A 16,512-nucleotide genomic window follows, 5' to 3' on the forward strand; every position below is an offset into this window, starting at 1 on the left:
AGGAAAATTACATGCAAGGCATTCTATTTTTGCATAGTATAGCAAATTAGTCATAACTTAGTTTTTTATTTTTTATTTTATTTTTATTTAGTTTTCTTTTTTTTCTTTTTAAGCCTCCTACACTTTTATTTTATAGCGAATGAGTCTCCCGAAAGTGAAAATAGTCATTTTCACCTATTAATAAGTCAAAAAGGCTTATTTGCAATTAAAATTACGAAAACGCTTATTTAAACTGAGTTCAATAACACATTTTTAATAAAATAATATTATATGGAAAAGTCAAAACTTTTCATTATCTTTTAATCAATATATTATTGAATAAATAAATAAAATACTATTTCAAAATGTATTTATCTCAAAATCATATTAAAATGGAGCCCAAATAGAGGCTAATTTGACAAACCAATCTTATGGGCCCTACAAAAATCAAGCAAACTTTTATGTTAGATACGTAAAATAAGCATTCATATGATCATGTGAAATACACGTGCCCAGGATAATTAAAAGCTACACAAGAAAATACAAGAGTAGATTATGTCATATATGGATGAAGTTTGTGGTCCTCGAGTAATCCCTCTTGTATCATCAACCACTATGGTATCTTCAAGGTTTTCATGAGCCATAAGACTAACTATTTTCACCGTATTCAAGTTCAAATGCTAACGATACAAAAAAAATGAGGAGACATGTCTTTCTTCATTTTTAGAGCAAGAAGTGGTACTACAAGAAAATCATCTCAATTTTATGATAAATCGGGTCTGATGGTTATTCTCCATCAACCAAAAAGATATAAGGACTCTATATTTCATCTTCGGTGCCATTGCTGGAGTGATGGGCACATGCTTCTCAATACTGATTCGGATGGAATTAGCACGACCCTACAATCAAATTCTCAGTGGGAATCATCAACTTTATAATGTTTTGTTAACATCTCAGGCTTTATTAATGATCTTTTTTTATGGTAATGTATAGGTGGATCTGGTAAGTAGTCTGTTTCGATTCTGATAAGTATGTCAGACATGGAATTTTCACTATTAAATAATATTTCATTCTAGTTATTGCTATCAAGCCTTTTGCTCCCATTAGCTCAGCCTTAGTAGAAGTGGATAGCGGAATTGCGTAGATGGTCTATTCGCCCTTAAGTGGTATTACCAGCCATTCTAGAGGAGTTGTTGATTCAGATTTTGTAGTAAAAAAATGACAAGTAAGAAATAGTATTTTGAAAATAACAAGTAAGAAAATGTCTTATGAAAAATTTTCTACATAAATACCAAATAGGTTGAGAAAATTCTTTATTAAGAAAAAGTCTTATAAGAAAATGACAAGTGAGAAAAAATCTTTAAGTAATTTGAAAATGTTTGTCTACAAATTAAGAGAAAATGACAAGTCTTCTTATCAATTACAAAGTCTTCAAATTACTTGACCAAAATAGAAAGAAGTTCCAAAAAAAATTTACTAAGGTAAGAAAATTTTTTTCTCTTAGAAAATGAATCTTACTATTTTTATTTATATTTTCTCTTATAATTTTTATGTCGTTTTGAATTTTCTTACAATTTTCAGGATCTTCTATTAAGAAACTCCAAAACTGAGTAATAAAAAGCTTAGTGATTTGTTTCTTGATCTGCAAAGAGAAGTCACCTCTATTTCTATCTAGTGCAGATAATATGTGGATTCCTATAACAATTAATCTACCAATTTCTCGATTTTTTAAAAAAATATCAAAAAATTCTTTAAAACTTTCTACTGAACAACAAAGCAAAATAGATGATGTATAATTATCTAATAACATAAAATATTAGAACTAAAGATCAATACGTTTATAATGGCCTTAGAGTACTTTACCGTTTAACAAATTAATTTCTCAATTTTTTTTTTAACTCTCTCTTAACTTTTTCTTGAACTTCTAAGAAAGGCTTAAGACTATAATTAAAAAGATTTTTATCATGTTTAAAAATGCTTAAACAATTAAGAAAAAGTCTTTCGAAAATTTTTCTACGTAAGTACAAAATAGGTTGAGAAAGTTCCTTATTAAGAAAAAGTCTTGTAAGAAAATGACAAGAAAAAATCTTTAAGTGATTTAAAAAAGTTTGTTTACTAATTAAGAGAAAATGACTAGTCTTCTTATCAATTACCAAGTCTCCAAACTACTTGGCCAAAATAAAAAGCAGTTCAAAAAAATTCTACTAAGATAAGAAAATCTTAAAAGAATTTTTTTTCTCTTAGAAAAGGAATCTTACTATTTTTATCTTTATTTTCTCTTATAATTTTTATGTATTTTTGACTTTTCTTATAATTTTTAGGATCTTCTATCAAGAATCTCCGACATTGAGTAATAGAAAGCTCAATGATTTGCTTCTTGATCTGCAAAGAGGAGTCATCTCTAATTCTATCTAGTGCGGATAATATGTGACTTCCTATATCAATTAGTCTACTAATTTCTCAATTTTCTAAACAAATATCAATAAATTCTTTAAGACTTTCTGCTGAACAATAAGGCAAAAGAGATGATGTATAATTATCTAATGACATAAAATATTAGAACTAAAGATCAATATGTTTATAATGACCTTAGAATACTTTACCGTTCAGCAAATTAATTTCTTCAGTTTTTTTAAATCTCTCTTAAATTATTTCTTGACCTTCTAAAAAAGGTTTAAGACTATAATTAAAAAGATTTTTATTATGTTTAAAAAGGCTTAAAAAATTAAGAAAAAGTTTTTTGAAAAATTTTCTACGTAAATACCTAATAGGTTGAGAAAATTCTTTATTAAGAAAAAGACTTGTAAGAAAATGATAAGAAAATTTTTTTAAGTGATTTGAAAAAGTTTGTCTACTAATTAAAAGAAAATGACAAGTCTTCTTACTAATTACAAAGTCTTCAAATTATGTGGCCAAAATAGAAAGCAATTCTGAAAAAATGTACTAAGATAAGAAAATCTAGAAAGAAAAATTTTCTCTTAGAAAAGAAATCTTACTATTTTTATCTTTATAATTTTTATGCCTTTTTTAAATTTTCTTACAATGTTCAGGATCTTCAAGAAATTTCAACATTGAGTGATAGGAAGCTCAATGATTTGCCTCTTGATCTGCAAAGAGAAATCACCTCTATTTCTATCTATTGCGGATAATATATGGCTTCCTATAATAATTAATCTACCAATTTCTCGATTTTCCAACCAAATATCAATAAATTCTTTAAAATTTTCTACTGAACAACAAAGCAAAGTTGATGATGTATAATTGTCTAATGGCATAAAAATAGTAGAACTAAATATCATTATGTTTGTAATGGCTTTTTAGAGTACTTTATCGTTCAACAAATTAATTTCTTCATTTTTTAACTCCCTCTTAACTTTTTTCTTGACCTTCTAAGAAAGGTTTAAGACTATAATTAAAAAGATTTTTATCGTGTTTAAAGAGGCTTAAACAATTAAGAAAAATTCTTTTGAAAAATTTTCGACGTTAATACGAAATAGGTTGAGAAAATTCTTTGTTAAGAAAAAGTCTTGTTAGAAAATGACAAGTAAGAAAAAATCTTTAGGTGATTTGAAAAAGTTTGTCTACTAATTAAGAGAAAATGACAAATCTTCTTACCAATTACAAAGTCTCCAAATTACTTGGCCAAAATAAGAAACAGTTCCCAAAAAAAAAAAAAAAAAGAAAGAAAAAAAATTACTAAGAAAAGAAAATCATAAAAGAAATTTTTTCTCTTAGAAAAGGAATCTTACTATTTTTATCTTTATTTTCTCTTATAATTTTTATGTCTTTTTGAATTTTTTTTTTACAATTTTCAAGATCTTCTATTAAAAAACTTCGACACTAAATGATAGAAAACTCAGTGATTTACTCTTTGATCTGCAAAGAGGAGTCACCTCTATTTTTATCTAGTGTGGATAATATTTGGCTTCCTATAACAATTAGTCTACCATTTTCACCATTTTCTAGACAAATATTAATAAATTCTTTAAAACTTTCTGTTGAACAACGAAGCAAAATAGATAATGTATAATTTATCTAATGGCATAAAATATTAGAACTAAAGATCAATATGTTTTAGAGTACTTTACCGTTCAGCAAATTAATTTTTTCGATTTTTTTAACTCTCTCTCGACTTTTTTCTTGACCTTCTAAGAAAGGTTCAAGATTATAATTAAAGGATTTTTATCATGTTTAAAAAGGCTTTAACAATTAAGAAAAAGTCTTTTGAAAATTTTTCTACGTAAATACCAAATAGGTTGAGAAAATTCCTTATTAAGAAAAAGTCTTGTAAGAAAATGACGAGCAAGAAAAAATCTTTAAGTAATTTGAAAAAGTTTGCCTACAAATTAAGAGAAAATGACAAATCTTTTTATCAATTACAAAGTCTCCAAATTACTTGGCCAAAATAGAAAGCAGTTAAAAAAAAAAAAAAAATTCTAAGATAAGAAAATCATAAAGGAAATTTTTTTCTCTTAGAAAAAGAATCTTACTATTTTTATCTTTATTTTATCTTATAATTTTTTATGTCTTTTTGAATTTTTTCACAATTTTCAGGATTTTCTATCAAAAAACTCCTATACTGAGTGATAGAAAGTTTAGGATTTGCTTCTTGATCTGCAAAGAGGAGTCACATATCTAGTGCGGATAATATGTGATTTCCTATAACAATTAGTCTACCAATTTCTCGATTTTCTAAAAAAATATCAATAAATTCTTTAAAATTTTCTACCGAACAACAAAGCAAAATAAATGATGTATTGTTATCTAATGGCATAAAATATTATAACTAAATATCAATTTGTTTATAATGGCCTTAGAATACTTTGCCGTTCAATAAATTAATTTCTTCAGGTTTTTTAAATCTCTCTTAATTTTTTTCTTGACCTTCTAAGCAAGGTTTAAGACTATAATTAAAAATATTTTCATCATGTTTAAAAAGACTTAAAAAATTAAGAAAAAAATTTATGAAAAATTTTCTACGTAAATACCAAATAGATTGAGAAAATTCTTTATTAAGAAAAAGTCTTGTAAGAAAATGATAAGAAAAAATCTTTAAGTGATTTTAAAATGTTTGTCTACTAATTAAGAGAAAACGACAAGTCTTCTTACCAATTACAAAGTCTTCAAATTACGTGGCCAAAATAGGAAGCAGATCCGAAAAAAAATACTAAGATAAAAAAATCTTGAAAGAAAATTTTTTCTGTTAGAAAAGAAATCTTCCTATAACAATTGCTCTACCAATTTCTCGATTTTCTAAAAAAATATCAACAAATTCTTTAAAATTTTCTACTGAACAACAAAGCAAAATTGATGATGTATAATTATCTAATGGCATAAAATATTAGAATTAAATATCATTATATTTGTAATGGCGTTAGAGTACTTTACCGTTCAACAAATTAATTTCTTCAGTTTTTTATTTTATTTTATTTTATTATTTTTTAACTCTCTTAACTTCTTTTCCTGACCTTCTAAGAAAGGCTTACGACTATAATTAAAAAGATTTTTATCATGTTTAAAAATGCTTAAACAATTAAGAAAAAGTCTTTCGAAAAATTTTCTACGTAAATACCAAATAGGTTGAGAAAATTTCTTATTAAGAAAAAGTCTTGTAAGAAAATGGCAAGTAAGAAAAAATCTTTAAGTGCTTTGAAAAAGTTTGTCTACTAATTAAGAGAAAATAACAAGTCTTCTTATCAATTACAAAGTCTCCAAATTACTTGGCCAAAATAGAAAGTAGTTCCAAAAAAATTTACTAAGATAAGAAAATCTTAAAAGAAAATTTTTCTCTTAGAAAAGGAATCTTAGTATTTTTATCTTTATTTTATATTATAATTTTTACGTCTTTTTTTTTTTAATTTTCTTACAATTTTCAGGATTTTCTATTAAGAAACTCTAACATTGAGTGATAGAAACCTCGGTGATTTGTTTCTTGATCTATAAAGAGGAGTTACCTCTATTTCTATCTAGTGTGAATAATATTTGGCTTCCTATAACAATTAGTCTACCAATTTCACGATTTTCTAGACAAATATCAAAATATTCTTTAAAACTTTCTGTTGAACAACAAAGCAAAATAGATGATGTATAATTATCTAATGGCATAAAATATTAGAACTAAAGATCAATATGTTTTAGAGTATTTTACCGTTCAGCAAATTAATTTTTTCAGTTTTTTTTAACTCTCTCTTAACTTTTTTCTTGACCTTCTAAGAATGGTTTAAGACTATAATTAAAAATATTTTTATCATGTTTAAGAAGGCTTTAACGAACTCTTAAAATCGGGATACAAAACAGTCAGCTTAACTCAGAGGATTACTTATCTTTTAAATCATGGAATCCAGAATAAAGAAATTAAGAGTGTTATAATGTAGAAAAGATGAAAAGATAATTTTTTCTGAATAAATTAATTGGTTAGTTAGTGTTTCCTCTATTAGGCCTTGCTTGAAAAATAAATTACGTAAACGAAAATTATAAACAAGAGAAAGTGTGAAAATGACTTACTTTAATTTCGAAGTCTCTGCATTTACAAAGATGTTTTTGGACTTACAAAGATTATGGAGAGACTTTTGATTACAAGTGTGATAGTGTGCTTTGTGTTTTTCTCGGTGTGTATTTCTTTCTGAGTAATATGAGTATTTATAGATGCTGGTACATCACGTCTATTATTTTGATACTATATCACTTTACAAGTATGCAATCTATAATTAGAGAGAAAGTAATAAATACTGTACAATTTTACAGGTGTACGATTTTAAAACGATCTTATGAAATTATTTACAACTTTTTTCTTCATTCTGACAACCTTATCTTCTGGCTTCCTTTTTTTGTTGACTTTGCTTGGTAATTGAGTACTATTCTTTTCTTTACATCTTTTCATCTTTCTATCTTTACTTTGTCTTTTCTTTGTTCTTAATTATTGCACCTATCTGTCCATTATTTCAATGTAAGCTTCTCTTAGATCTTGATCCATTTCGTTGTCTTCGCCATCGAATATGTATTATTCTTCTTTTGTCTTCTGTATTTGATTGGATTTTTGTAAATTCTCCATTAGTTTCCTAAAACGCCATCAGATATAAATTTTTTTGCTCAATATTTGGTATTGGAAAATAACTTCGTTATTCCACTGTGCTACTAGTGTGAAATCATTACTATGGATTTCCATCATTGTTGCAATTTCTAAGATCTGTCTTTCATAATCAATCTGTCTAATTTTTATTTTAGTATTAGTCTTCGAAGAGGGCCTGAATCTTTGGCTCCTTCATAAATTAAAATATGATGATAGGCCGGAATTACAATACCATTATTTAAAAAAGGAGGTCTGGAAATAAACTGAATCATATAGATATTTAGTTTTAATATTTTATGCCATTAGACAATTATACATCATCTACTTTGTTTTGTTGTTTAGTAGAAAATTTTAGAGAATTTATTGATATTTGTTTAGAAAATCGAGAATTGGTAGATTAATTGTTACAGGAAGTCACAAATTATCCATACTAGATAAACATAGAGGTGACTCCTCTTTACAGATCAAGAAGCAAATCACCGAGCTTTCTATTTCTCAGTGTCGGAGTTTTTTGATAGAAGATCCTCAAGAGTGTAAGAAAAGGCAAAAAGACATAAAAATTATAAGATAAAATAAAGATAAAAATAGTAAGATTCCCTTTCTAAGAGAAAAAATTTTCTTTCAAGATTTTCTTATCTTAGTAATTTTTTTTTTTGGGACTGCTTTCTATTTTGGCCACGTAATTTGAAGACTTTGTAATTGGTAAGAAGACTTGTCATTTTCTCTTGATTAGTAGACAATTTGTTTCAAATCACTTAAAGATTTTTCCTTATTTGTCATTTTCTTACAAGACTTTTGACCCCCTTTTCTAAAGGATTTTATACACTCGAGAAGTTTTAAATTTTTGAAGAGAAATGATAGGATTTAACTTTTTTTTATATCTGAAAGAGCTAAGCTATGCAAACCACTACTTTTTAATCATCATCATCAATACAACTTTACGATTGTTGTGAAATTATGAACAAAATATATGTACACACACACACACACACACATATTTCGATTAAAATGAATACCGTGTTCGAAGTGTATCAAATCTAACAGGGATAAGCTTCAAAATAATCCAAGTTGCATGACCTAACAGTAATTTATAAATCACAAATAATTTAGATAATTTCCTTATTAGTCAGCAAAAATCTTTCTAAAAAGTTTTTTGAATTTTTTTTTTATAAATATGTACAACGTAATAATCAAAACAAACAAATATCAATACTCATAGAGAGATTTTGATGTAACCACCCCCAAACTTAAACTATACATTGCCCTCAATGTATAAAGTTGTAGATCATAAGTTAGTAAAAATAACAAAAGAGGAGTACAAACACTCATCGAAGGGTGTGTCAGATGGCAAGGTGAAACTAGAACTTTCCGCTCTTATTCTTTGTTGTTTTTGGTGTTCACCATTTGAATTTCAACGTACCTTCAATTTAGATTAAAACCGTGAACATTAGAGGTACAAAAAATAATATGGTGTAAGTGTTCACTAAGACAAACACATCAAATGAAATATTAATGAGTGAAAGGAAGGGTTTGGAAATAGGAGCTGAAAATAGCTAATGAAGGCTACCTGGTGTTGCATGCTATGTGTGAAGAGAAGAAACAAGTGCTGAATTGGGAAAAATGTCATTTCATGATAAAAGAGGGAATTGTACTAGGCCATAAGGATTTCTACACCAGGTATTGAGTAGACAAAGACAAGATACAGGTGATTGAGAAATTGCAGTCACCTAATTCAGTAAAGAGTATCACAAGCTTTCTAGGACACGCAGGGTTTCACAGAAGATTCATTCAAGACTTTTTAAAGATTACAAAACCATTATGCAATCTATTGGAGAATGATGTGCCATTTAATTTTTTGATGAATGTTTAACAGCCATTAACAATTTGAAGGAAAAGTTGACATCTGTACCAGTAATAGCGGCACTAGATTTGGGGCCATTAACATTTTAAAAGAAAAGTTGACATCTGTACCCCTAATAGTGGCACCAGTTTGGGAACTACATTTTGAGCTTATGTGTAACGCCAGTGATTTTGCAGTGGAGACAGTGCTAGGCCAACACAAGGGAAAAGTATTGCATGTCATCTACTATGCCTACAAAATTTTGACAGATACTCAAATCAACTATGCAACAACTAAAAATGAAATGCTAGCAATAGATTTTGCATTCGATAAATTCCGTTCTTATTTGACTAGTTCAAAGGTGATAGTCTATACAGATCATGTGACTTTGAAGTATTTGTTTGAGAAGAAGGATGTGAAACCTAGGTTGATTAAATGGGATCCGTTGTGGCAAGAGTTTGATATCGAGATTCGTGATAAAAAGGAACAGAAAATCAGGTAGCAGATCACTTATCGAGGTTAGAGCAATCACAAGAATCAGATGAGGTTGAGATCAATGAGATATTTTCAGACGAACAGTTATTGCAGGCAGATAAAGCACTGTGGTTTGTAGACATCATCAATTACTTAGCTAGTGGATATGTAGATCCATACCTTACTTACCATAAGAAGAAGAAGTTGCTATATGAAGCTAAATTTTATTATTGGATGACCCGAACTTATACTGAAGAAGGGACAACCAAATTATCAGAAGGTGTGTGCCAGATGATGAAATGAAACCTATCCTTTCAAGGGTTCATGCTTTAACTTATGGAGGACACTTTGACCCTACCAAAACAGTAGCAAAGGTACTTCAGTGTGGTTTCTTTTGGCCAACACTATTTAAGAACTACCATAGTTTTACAGATCGTGTGACAAGTGTCAAAGAATTGGTAACATATCAGCCCGTCACGAGATGCCTCTAAACAATATTTTGGAGGTGGAAATATTTGATGTATGGGGAGTTGATTTTATGGGACCTTTCTCGTTGTCCCATAATAATCAGTATATTTTGGTGGTAGTGGATTACGTCTCCAAATGGGTGAAAGCCGAACGCCCACCAATTATGCAAGGGTAGTAGTGAATTTTATAATGAAACACATTTTCAACCGCTATGGATTCCCAAGAACCATAATAAGTGATGGTGGTACTCATTTTCACAATTGGCTATTCCAAGCGGTACTAAGTACGGGTTACCACATCAAATTATCATTCCTTACCATCCCCAGACAAGTGGATAGATGGAAACCTCTAATAAACAACTGAAGAGAATCCTGGAACTCACTGTGGATGCATCTTGAAAAGATTGGTAAAAGAAATTGGATGATGTTTTGTGGGCTTATAGGACCGCACACAAGATACCAATTGGAATGTCCTCGTACCGACGAACGACCATCTTAACACAAGAAACCAATCCTAGTATATGGGAAAGCATGCCACCTACCAGTGGAGTTTGAGCACAAAGCATACTGGGTGTTGAAGCAATTGAACATGGACATCGAGAAGGCTAAAGAAACAAAAAATTTACAATTGTATGAATTGGAAGAATTCGGAAGGGAAGCTTATGAAAACACATCTATCTACAAAGAAATGACAAAAACAAAGGCATGATAAAAACATTCAGCAAAGAATTTTCAGAGTGGGAGATCATGTACTCCTCTGTAACTCCAGGCTTAAACTTTTCCTATGGCACAGTTGAATTGTACACCCAACAAAGGGAAATTTCAAAGTTAATGGCCAACGCATCAAGTACTATATAAAAGGCTTTGCCACTGCTGAAAACTACCTTGAACTAGCTATTCCAGAATAACTACGACACAAAGTCCAGCTAATGACTTTAAAGAAATGCTTCGTAGGAGGCAATCAAAGCTCTATCTTTTATTTGATTCTTTGTTTTTGTTTTAATTTTTTGTTCTTTTGATAATCTATGTGATAATAGTAACATTTTCTTTTATTCTTGTATGAAAATTCCCAATTGAAGGATACATTTCATGTGGACAGGAGATGGAAACTGAGCTATAAAGTGCATGAGGAGGATAATAGCATGAAAGAAGTACCTTTGTGGAGAATTGAGTGGTTGGAGGTGATTTGATTTGTTGCGGGACGTGTGTTTTGGTTAAATTGTAGTGGTGTGTGGACTAGTTTGCAGTTTGTTGGTGGCAGATTCACTTTATTTCATTTTACTCCGTGGAGTATACATTAGCATCGTAAAAGAAATCGAAGTCCTCAGCCTTTTCATCAAGCTCTTTTGACACAAGCGAATTTGTGAGTGAGCAGCTAGAAAACAGATACCATAACATGGTAGTACACAAGAATTGTATTCCAGAGGGGGGCTTTGATGATCTGGAACCAATATGCGAGAACAGATTGAGGGAAGAAATTCGAAGCGATTTATAAAGTAACTGCAGCCGAGACTAATAACAATGGTGCGAGAATTTTATGTATATACTAATGAGCACCAGGACTTAAAGGTGTATGTCAGAGGAAAATGGATTTGTTTTGATTGAACAACAATTACCCAATACTATGGATTGCCAGATATCGACGAGGATGACTTTTTTGGATTGCGTGATGTAGGGACAATCGATCTAACCGATGTAATTCGAGAGTTAGCGTACCCTGCTGTCACATGGAAATGATCAGGCTCTGATGTCACCAACTTTTAAGGTATGGGCATGTTTCCTGAATGCAAGGCTTGGCACTATTTCATGAATGGTAAAATTTTGCCGAACAGTAATATCAGTGAGCTAACCAAGGAACAAGTACTATTGAATTATGCTATTCAAAAGGGCCTAAGTTTTGATGTGGCAAGGTCATTAAAACCAACTTCATGCATGGACTAAGATGATCTACGACTGATGATTTAGGTTATCCTTCGTTAATTTATGCTCCATGTAGGAGAGGAAGAATTGCGGCTTTTCCAACAAAGGAGATAGTGGACCCTAAACTCGCTATGACTAAGAAGCTTATCTAGCAATTCTCTAGCAAACAATTCTTTGCCAATGTCCCACCACAGGTTATAGAGTCCCAACCATCCCAGCCCAGTGGCCTTCTGTCCCTAGTTCCCAGACTGATGACATAACGGGATGGATTGAGGTGTTGCAGCTGCAGCTGACTCAAAGTTATGGTGAGTTGGATTCGAGGAATCAAGAAATAGGACTTTAGCATCAACTTGATCAGTTGCAAGCTTCCATGAATAATCAATATCAATAGTTATAGAACTCCATGTATACTCGGTATCAATACCAGAATGAGTTCTTTTCAGTGCTGGCTTCTGCTTGGGGACATTTCATTCTCTCCACAGCCAACATATCCATCTTATCCAACCAACTCGGATCCATCTCACCAAGGTGATGGCGATGATACCCACAAATGATTTCAAAGAAGTCCTACCCCTCATTTGTATTTATTTTCACGTTGGGGACAATGTATTATTTAAGTTTGGGGTAAAAAATCATGTTGATTAATTGCTATCGGTTCTTTTTATTTAGTAGTATGATTACATGACTACTATTTAATTTTGTGTAAATGTGTGAGAGAGAAAAAATAATTTGCATGCTTTTGTGAGTCAAATGGCTCATGGGTGATGATGAATATACTTGAGATCATATGTTAGTTTGTGGACTATGGAAGATTTATATGTTTGAGTTGAGTTTTTACTTATCTATGTTAAGCAGTGTAATAATTATACACGAGTATTAAGTTTAGTGCTGTATAGGAATATAAGGGTTCATATGCATAGGATAAATGAATAACTTAGGTCCTTGACCTTTTATCCCATGATTCACAATACCCTTTAACCATATATTTAACAAGTTGGTGCGTTATAACCAGTAAATGAAATAATTTAAGACTGTAGTAATACCTTGCATGTAAAAAGATTGTGTGAAGCGTCTTTAACTTTCTGGTATAAGCTTGGTGATAACCAAATGCTAGAGATCTAGCCCCTAAAAATTTCTCTTCATTTTATAGAAAAGAAGCATTGCAATTATTCAGCTACACCTCATACCTTCACCTTTTTTACTCGAGTTATTAAGTCCCCAAGGAGTTACTGACCTAACACTTGGTACAAGGGTAAAGAAAAAAAATGGTGAGGTAATAACTAAAAAAAAAAAAAAACAAAAAGAGTGTTGGTATACAAGTGTGCAAAATAACTTATCTTGGAGGCCTAGACAACTAGTGGGTTTGAATCACTTCATATAAACTAGATTGTTGAAACATTCATAATTAAGGAGAATCATTAGACGAATAAATTGTTGACATCATTAGTTGATCTAAACCAAATTAGAGTGGTGTGAGAAATTGATTAGTAAGATTAAACCTTAGAATTACACCATGTTGAGAGAATAGAAGGAAACAAGTTTGGGGTACGTAAATCTTACGAGCGAGGAAATGAAGTATCTAACCACCGAGGGTTAGGAAGTGAACTAACTTGTGAATGTACGGTATTACACTTGACTTTACACATACAATTTTTATTAATTTATTATTATTATTATTTTTTTGCATGGAACAAGTGGAAGGTTAGCTCTTACATTGCGATCTAGAAACCGTTCATGAATATGGTATAATGTTCTCAATGCTGAGTCAAAAGGCGAGCCATCTCACTGAATCGTTGTTTGTGTCCGTAGTTATTTTTCTTTTTCTTGTGTTTGCTCGAGAACTAACAAAACGTTAAATTCGAGGGTATTTGGCAAGTGTATTTTACACACGAGTTTAAGCCAATTTTAACTTGATTGTAAACTAGATTTTAAGAGTATTGAACATTTTTAATGTGTTTGTTAATGTTGTTTTATAGATTGTTGAGATGGTGAAAGACACGAAAAAGGTCATAAATTAATGTTATTGGCATGGATCAAAAAGAAATTGTGGATAAAGGGACAAAAGAGGCAGAGAAAAATGTTGGACGAGTAGTGTCCCGGTGTCAAAACAGTGGCACCATGTGCAAAAAAAATGAGAGAAAAAAAGTTGAGGTGCCACAGCGGCCCAAAAACAAAACCTTGACACTGTGGTGCCAAGTTAAGGGCTCTGTGACACCAAGAAAGATTCAGAGAAGTGGCGGACTCTGTGGCACCACCATCGCAAAACTGCAATGCTGTAGTGCCATATAACAGGCATCGCGACATCGTCGAACATCATAACTAGGGAACAATTTCGACATTTGAAGTCCATGAAAAGCCCTACTATCTAGACACATGAGAAGGCACATATAAATACAAATTTCTCACACTTTTGAAGGGAATCACACATTGAGAGGCAAGAAATACACTTGGAGATAAAGAGAAGAATTCAAGGGGAGAAAAACAACAAGCAATTCAACATTTGGAGCATTAATTGGAGGAGGAAGAATATCTTGGTGCAAAATTGATATTTTTTTCTTCTACATCTTTACTACAAATCCGGTGATGTATTTTATGAAGATTTATTGTTTTTTTTCTCTCTTGTTATGAATAGCTAAATCTCTTGTTAGGGCGAATAATGTAACCAAATTGGGATCGTTTAAGTTTTTAATTAAGATCTTGGTCTTCATTTTTTTTCATGTGTTGATTTTACTATGGATTTGATGCATTAAATTAATCGATCACTAATTTGATGATTTTGTGAATCCTTTACGAATAGATATGGGAGTTTAGGATTTAGACTATATAGTAAAATTCGATAAATTGGTATAACAAGTAGAGGTACTGATACTAATTATTGCGGTCATAATTGAATTCCTAAAGTAAAGAACTTTTAACTAAGCTTGATTCGATTAGAGATAGGGAATTGAATTAGTTAAATAGGCTTAATGAGAACTCGAGAGCAGTAAATTGCATTCAATAGGAGAAGTTGACTGAACAATACTTTAGATTTTATGAATCTTGATTTAAAATGTATAGTTGATCAATAGGTGCAATTATTCTGCCCTAATATTTGTTCATTATTTAAGTTCTAAAACAATCTATCTGTGCATTTACTTATTTTCTCGTATTTAGTTTAAAAATCAAATCATATAAGTTTTTATTTACTTTTATCAAATAGTAGTTAGAGAAAAAATTAAATTAAGTGCTAGAGTATATGATATGATCCAAGATAGGCCACAAACCAATGAGACTTCTATGCAAGTTGACTAGAGGCTAAGGACAGGGTTTGAGCTTGATTGGAGCTTACAAAACCAAGATTCGAGCTAACAAGCCATGCAAATTATTTGTTCGAGCTATGGAGTCCAAAATGTTAAAGTTAAGTAGCCAAATAACACCTATTTATTGGTCATGAAGGCGAAATCATATCTGGTCTTTTGGATTCAAAGTTTTGGATGATATTTGGAAAAATGAGCACCGTGGATTAAAACGGGCATAACTTTCAGCTTAGATGTTGAATTTTTTCCCATGAGATCAATTCGAAATCATTATGAAATTTTGCACATGAAAAAGTCGGTGTTGAAATTTAAGCTATGTGATTGCATGGCTTAAAAGCCATGCGACCGCATACCATTATACTGAGAAAAAATTGAAGCCAAAGAATGAACTATGCGACTGCATTTGATATAATTATGCGACCACATAGTACAATTCCGAGTCGAAGTTTCTAATTTTTGCGAGATCTTTTATTTTGACTAGAATTCTTATTTTTTGTAACTTTTGTATTTTCAGGAGTTTATTTTCGTTTCAAGTAGGTTTTCCTATAAATAGGGATATTATTCCACATTGTAAGAAAATGAGGCTTTTGATAGATTATGTTAGTCTTGAAATTATTAGATATAAATTAAGATTATTGGATAATAATAATATATCTGTATTTAAAAAATTAGAAATTGACAAAAATACCCACAAATGACAAAACTATTGAATTTTACATATTTGGATGAATTTTCAAAAAATTTCATTTTTTTATTTTTATATATTTTTTTACCGGTCCGATTTGGTTTTAACCCGCAATTAAAATTCTCAAACCTAAACCAAACCATTTTGGTTTGGTTCAAAACCACTTCGGTGATCGGGTCCACGTGGCACCAAAATGATGATTTCTAAAATGCGGTTTCAGTTCGATTTTCTAGTTTGGCAGTTTTTGCTTACAGCCCTAGTTAATTGTGTTTTAAGCTATTTTCGACAACATTTAGTGTTCAAAATCATTGTTAAAGTCAATTATTTGCATTTTTAGATTTCTGTGTTCCAATTTGTTTGGCAGTTGGAATTTTGTTTTGATTGTTAGAGTTTGCATTGACTTAGAATGTTGTTAATCCATCTATAATGATGGATAATGATGTTAATTCTGGATGGAAGCTATCTATTATTTTTTTGAAATCGTATAAATTATATACCATGCTCAGGAGCCGTGATGTTGTTGCTTGGTAGAATGAAAAAGTTAGGCTTCATCAATGGCACTTCTATTTATCTTGATTCTACATACCAAAATTATGAATGGTGGATTTCGAATGATCAACTTGTTTGATCTTGGCTTCTAAATTCAATGGAAGCACATATGTTCAAATCTTTCCTTTTGAAATTCCGCGAAGAACTTTATTGAAATCAAAATAATGTTGCTAGAATTTTTGAATTGAAGCAAAAGATTCCTGAGCAACGAGATAAGACGTTCATCGTCATCT

The sequence above is a fragment of the Olea europaea genome, unplaced genomic scaffold, assembly GCF_002742605.1.
Source record: "Olea europaea var. sylvestris unplaced genomic scaffold, O_europaea_v1 scaffold1196, whole genome shotgun sequence".
Lineage (NCBI taxonomy): Eukaryota > Viridiplantae > Streptophyta > Magnoliopsida > Lamiales > Oleaceae > Olea > Olea europaea.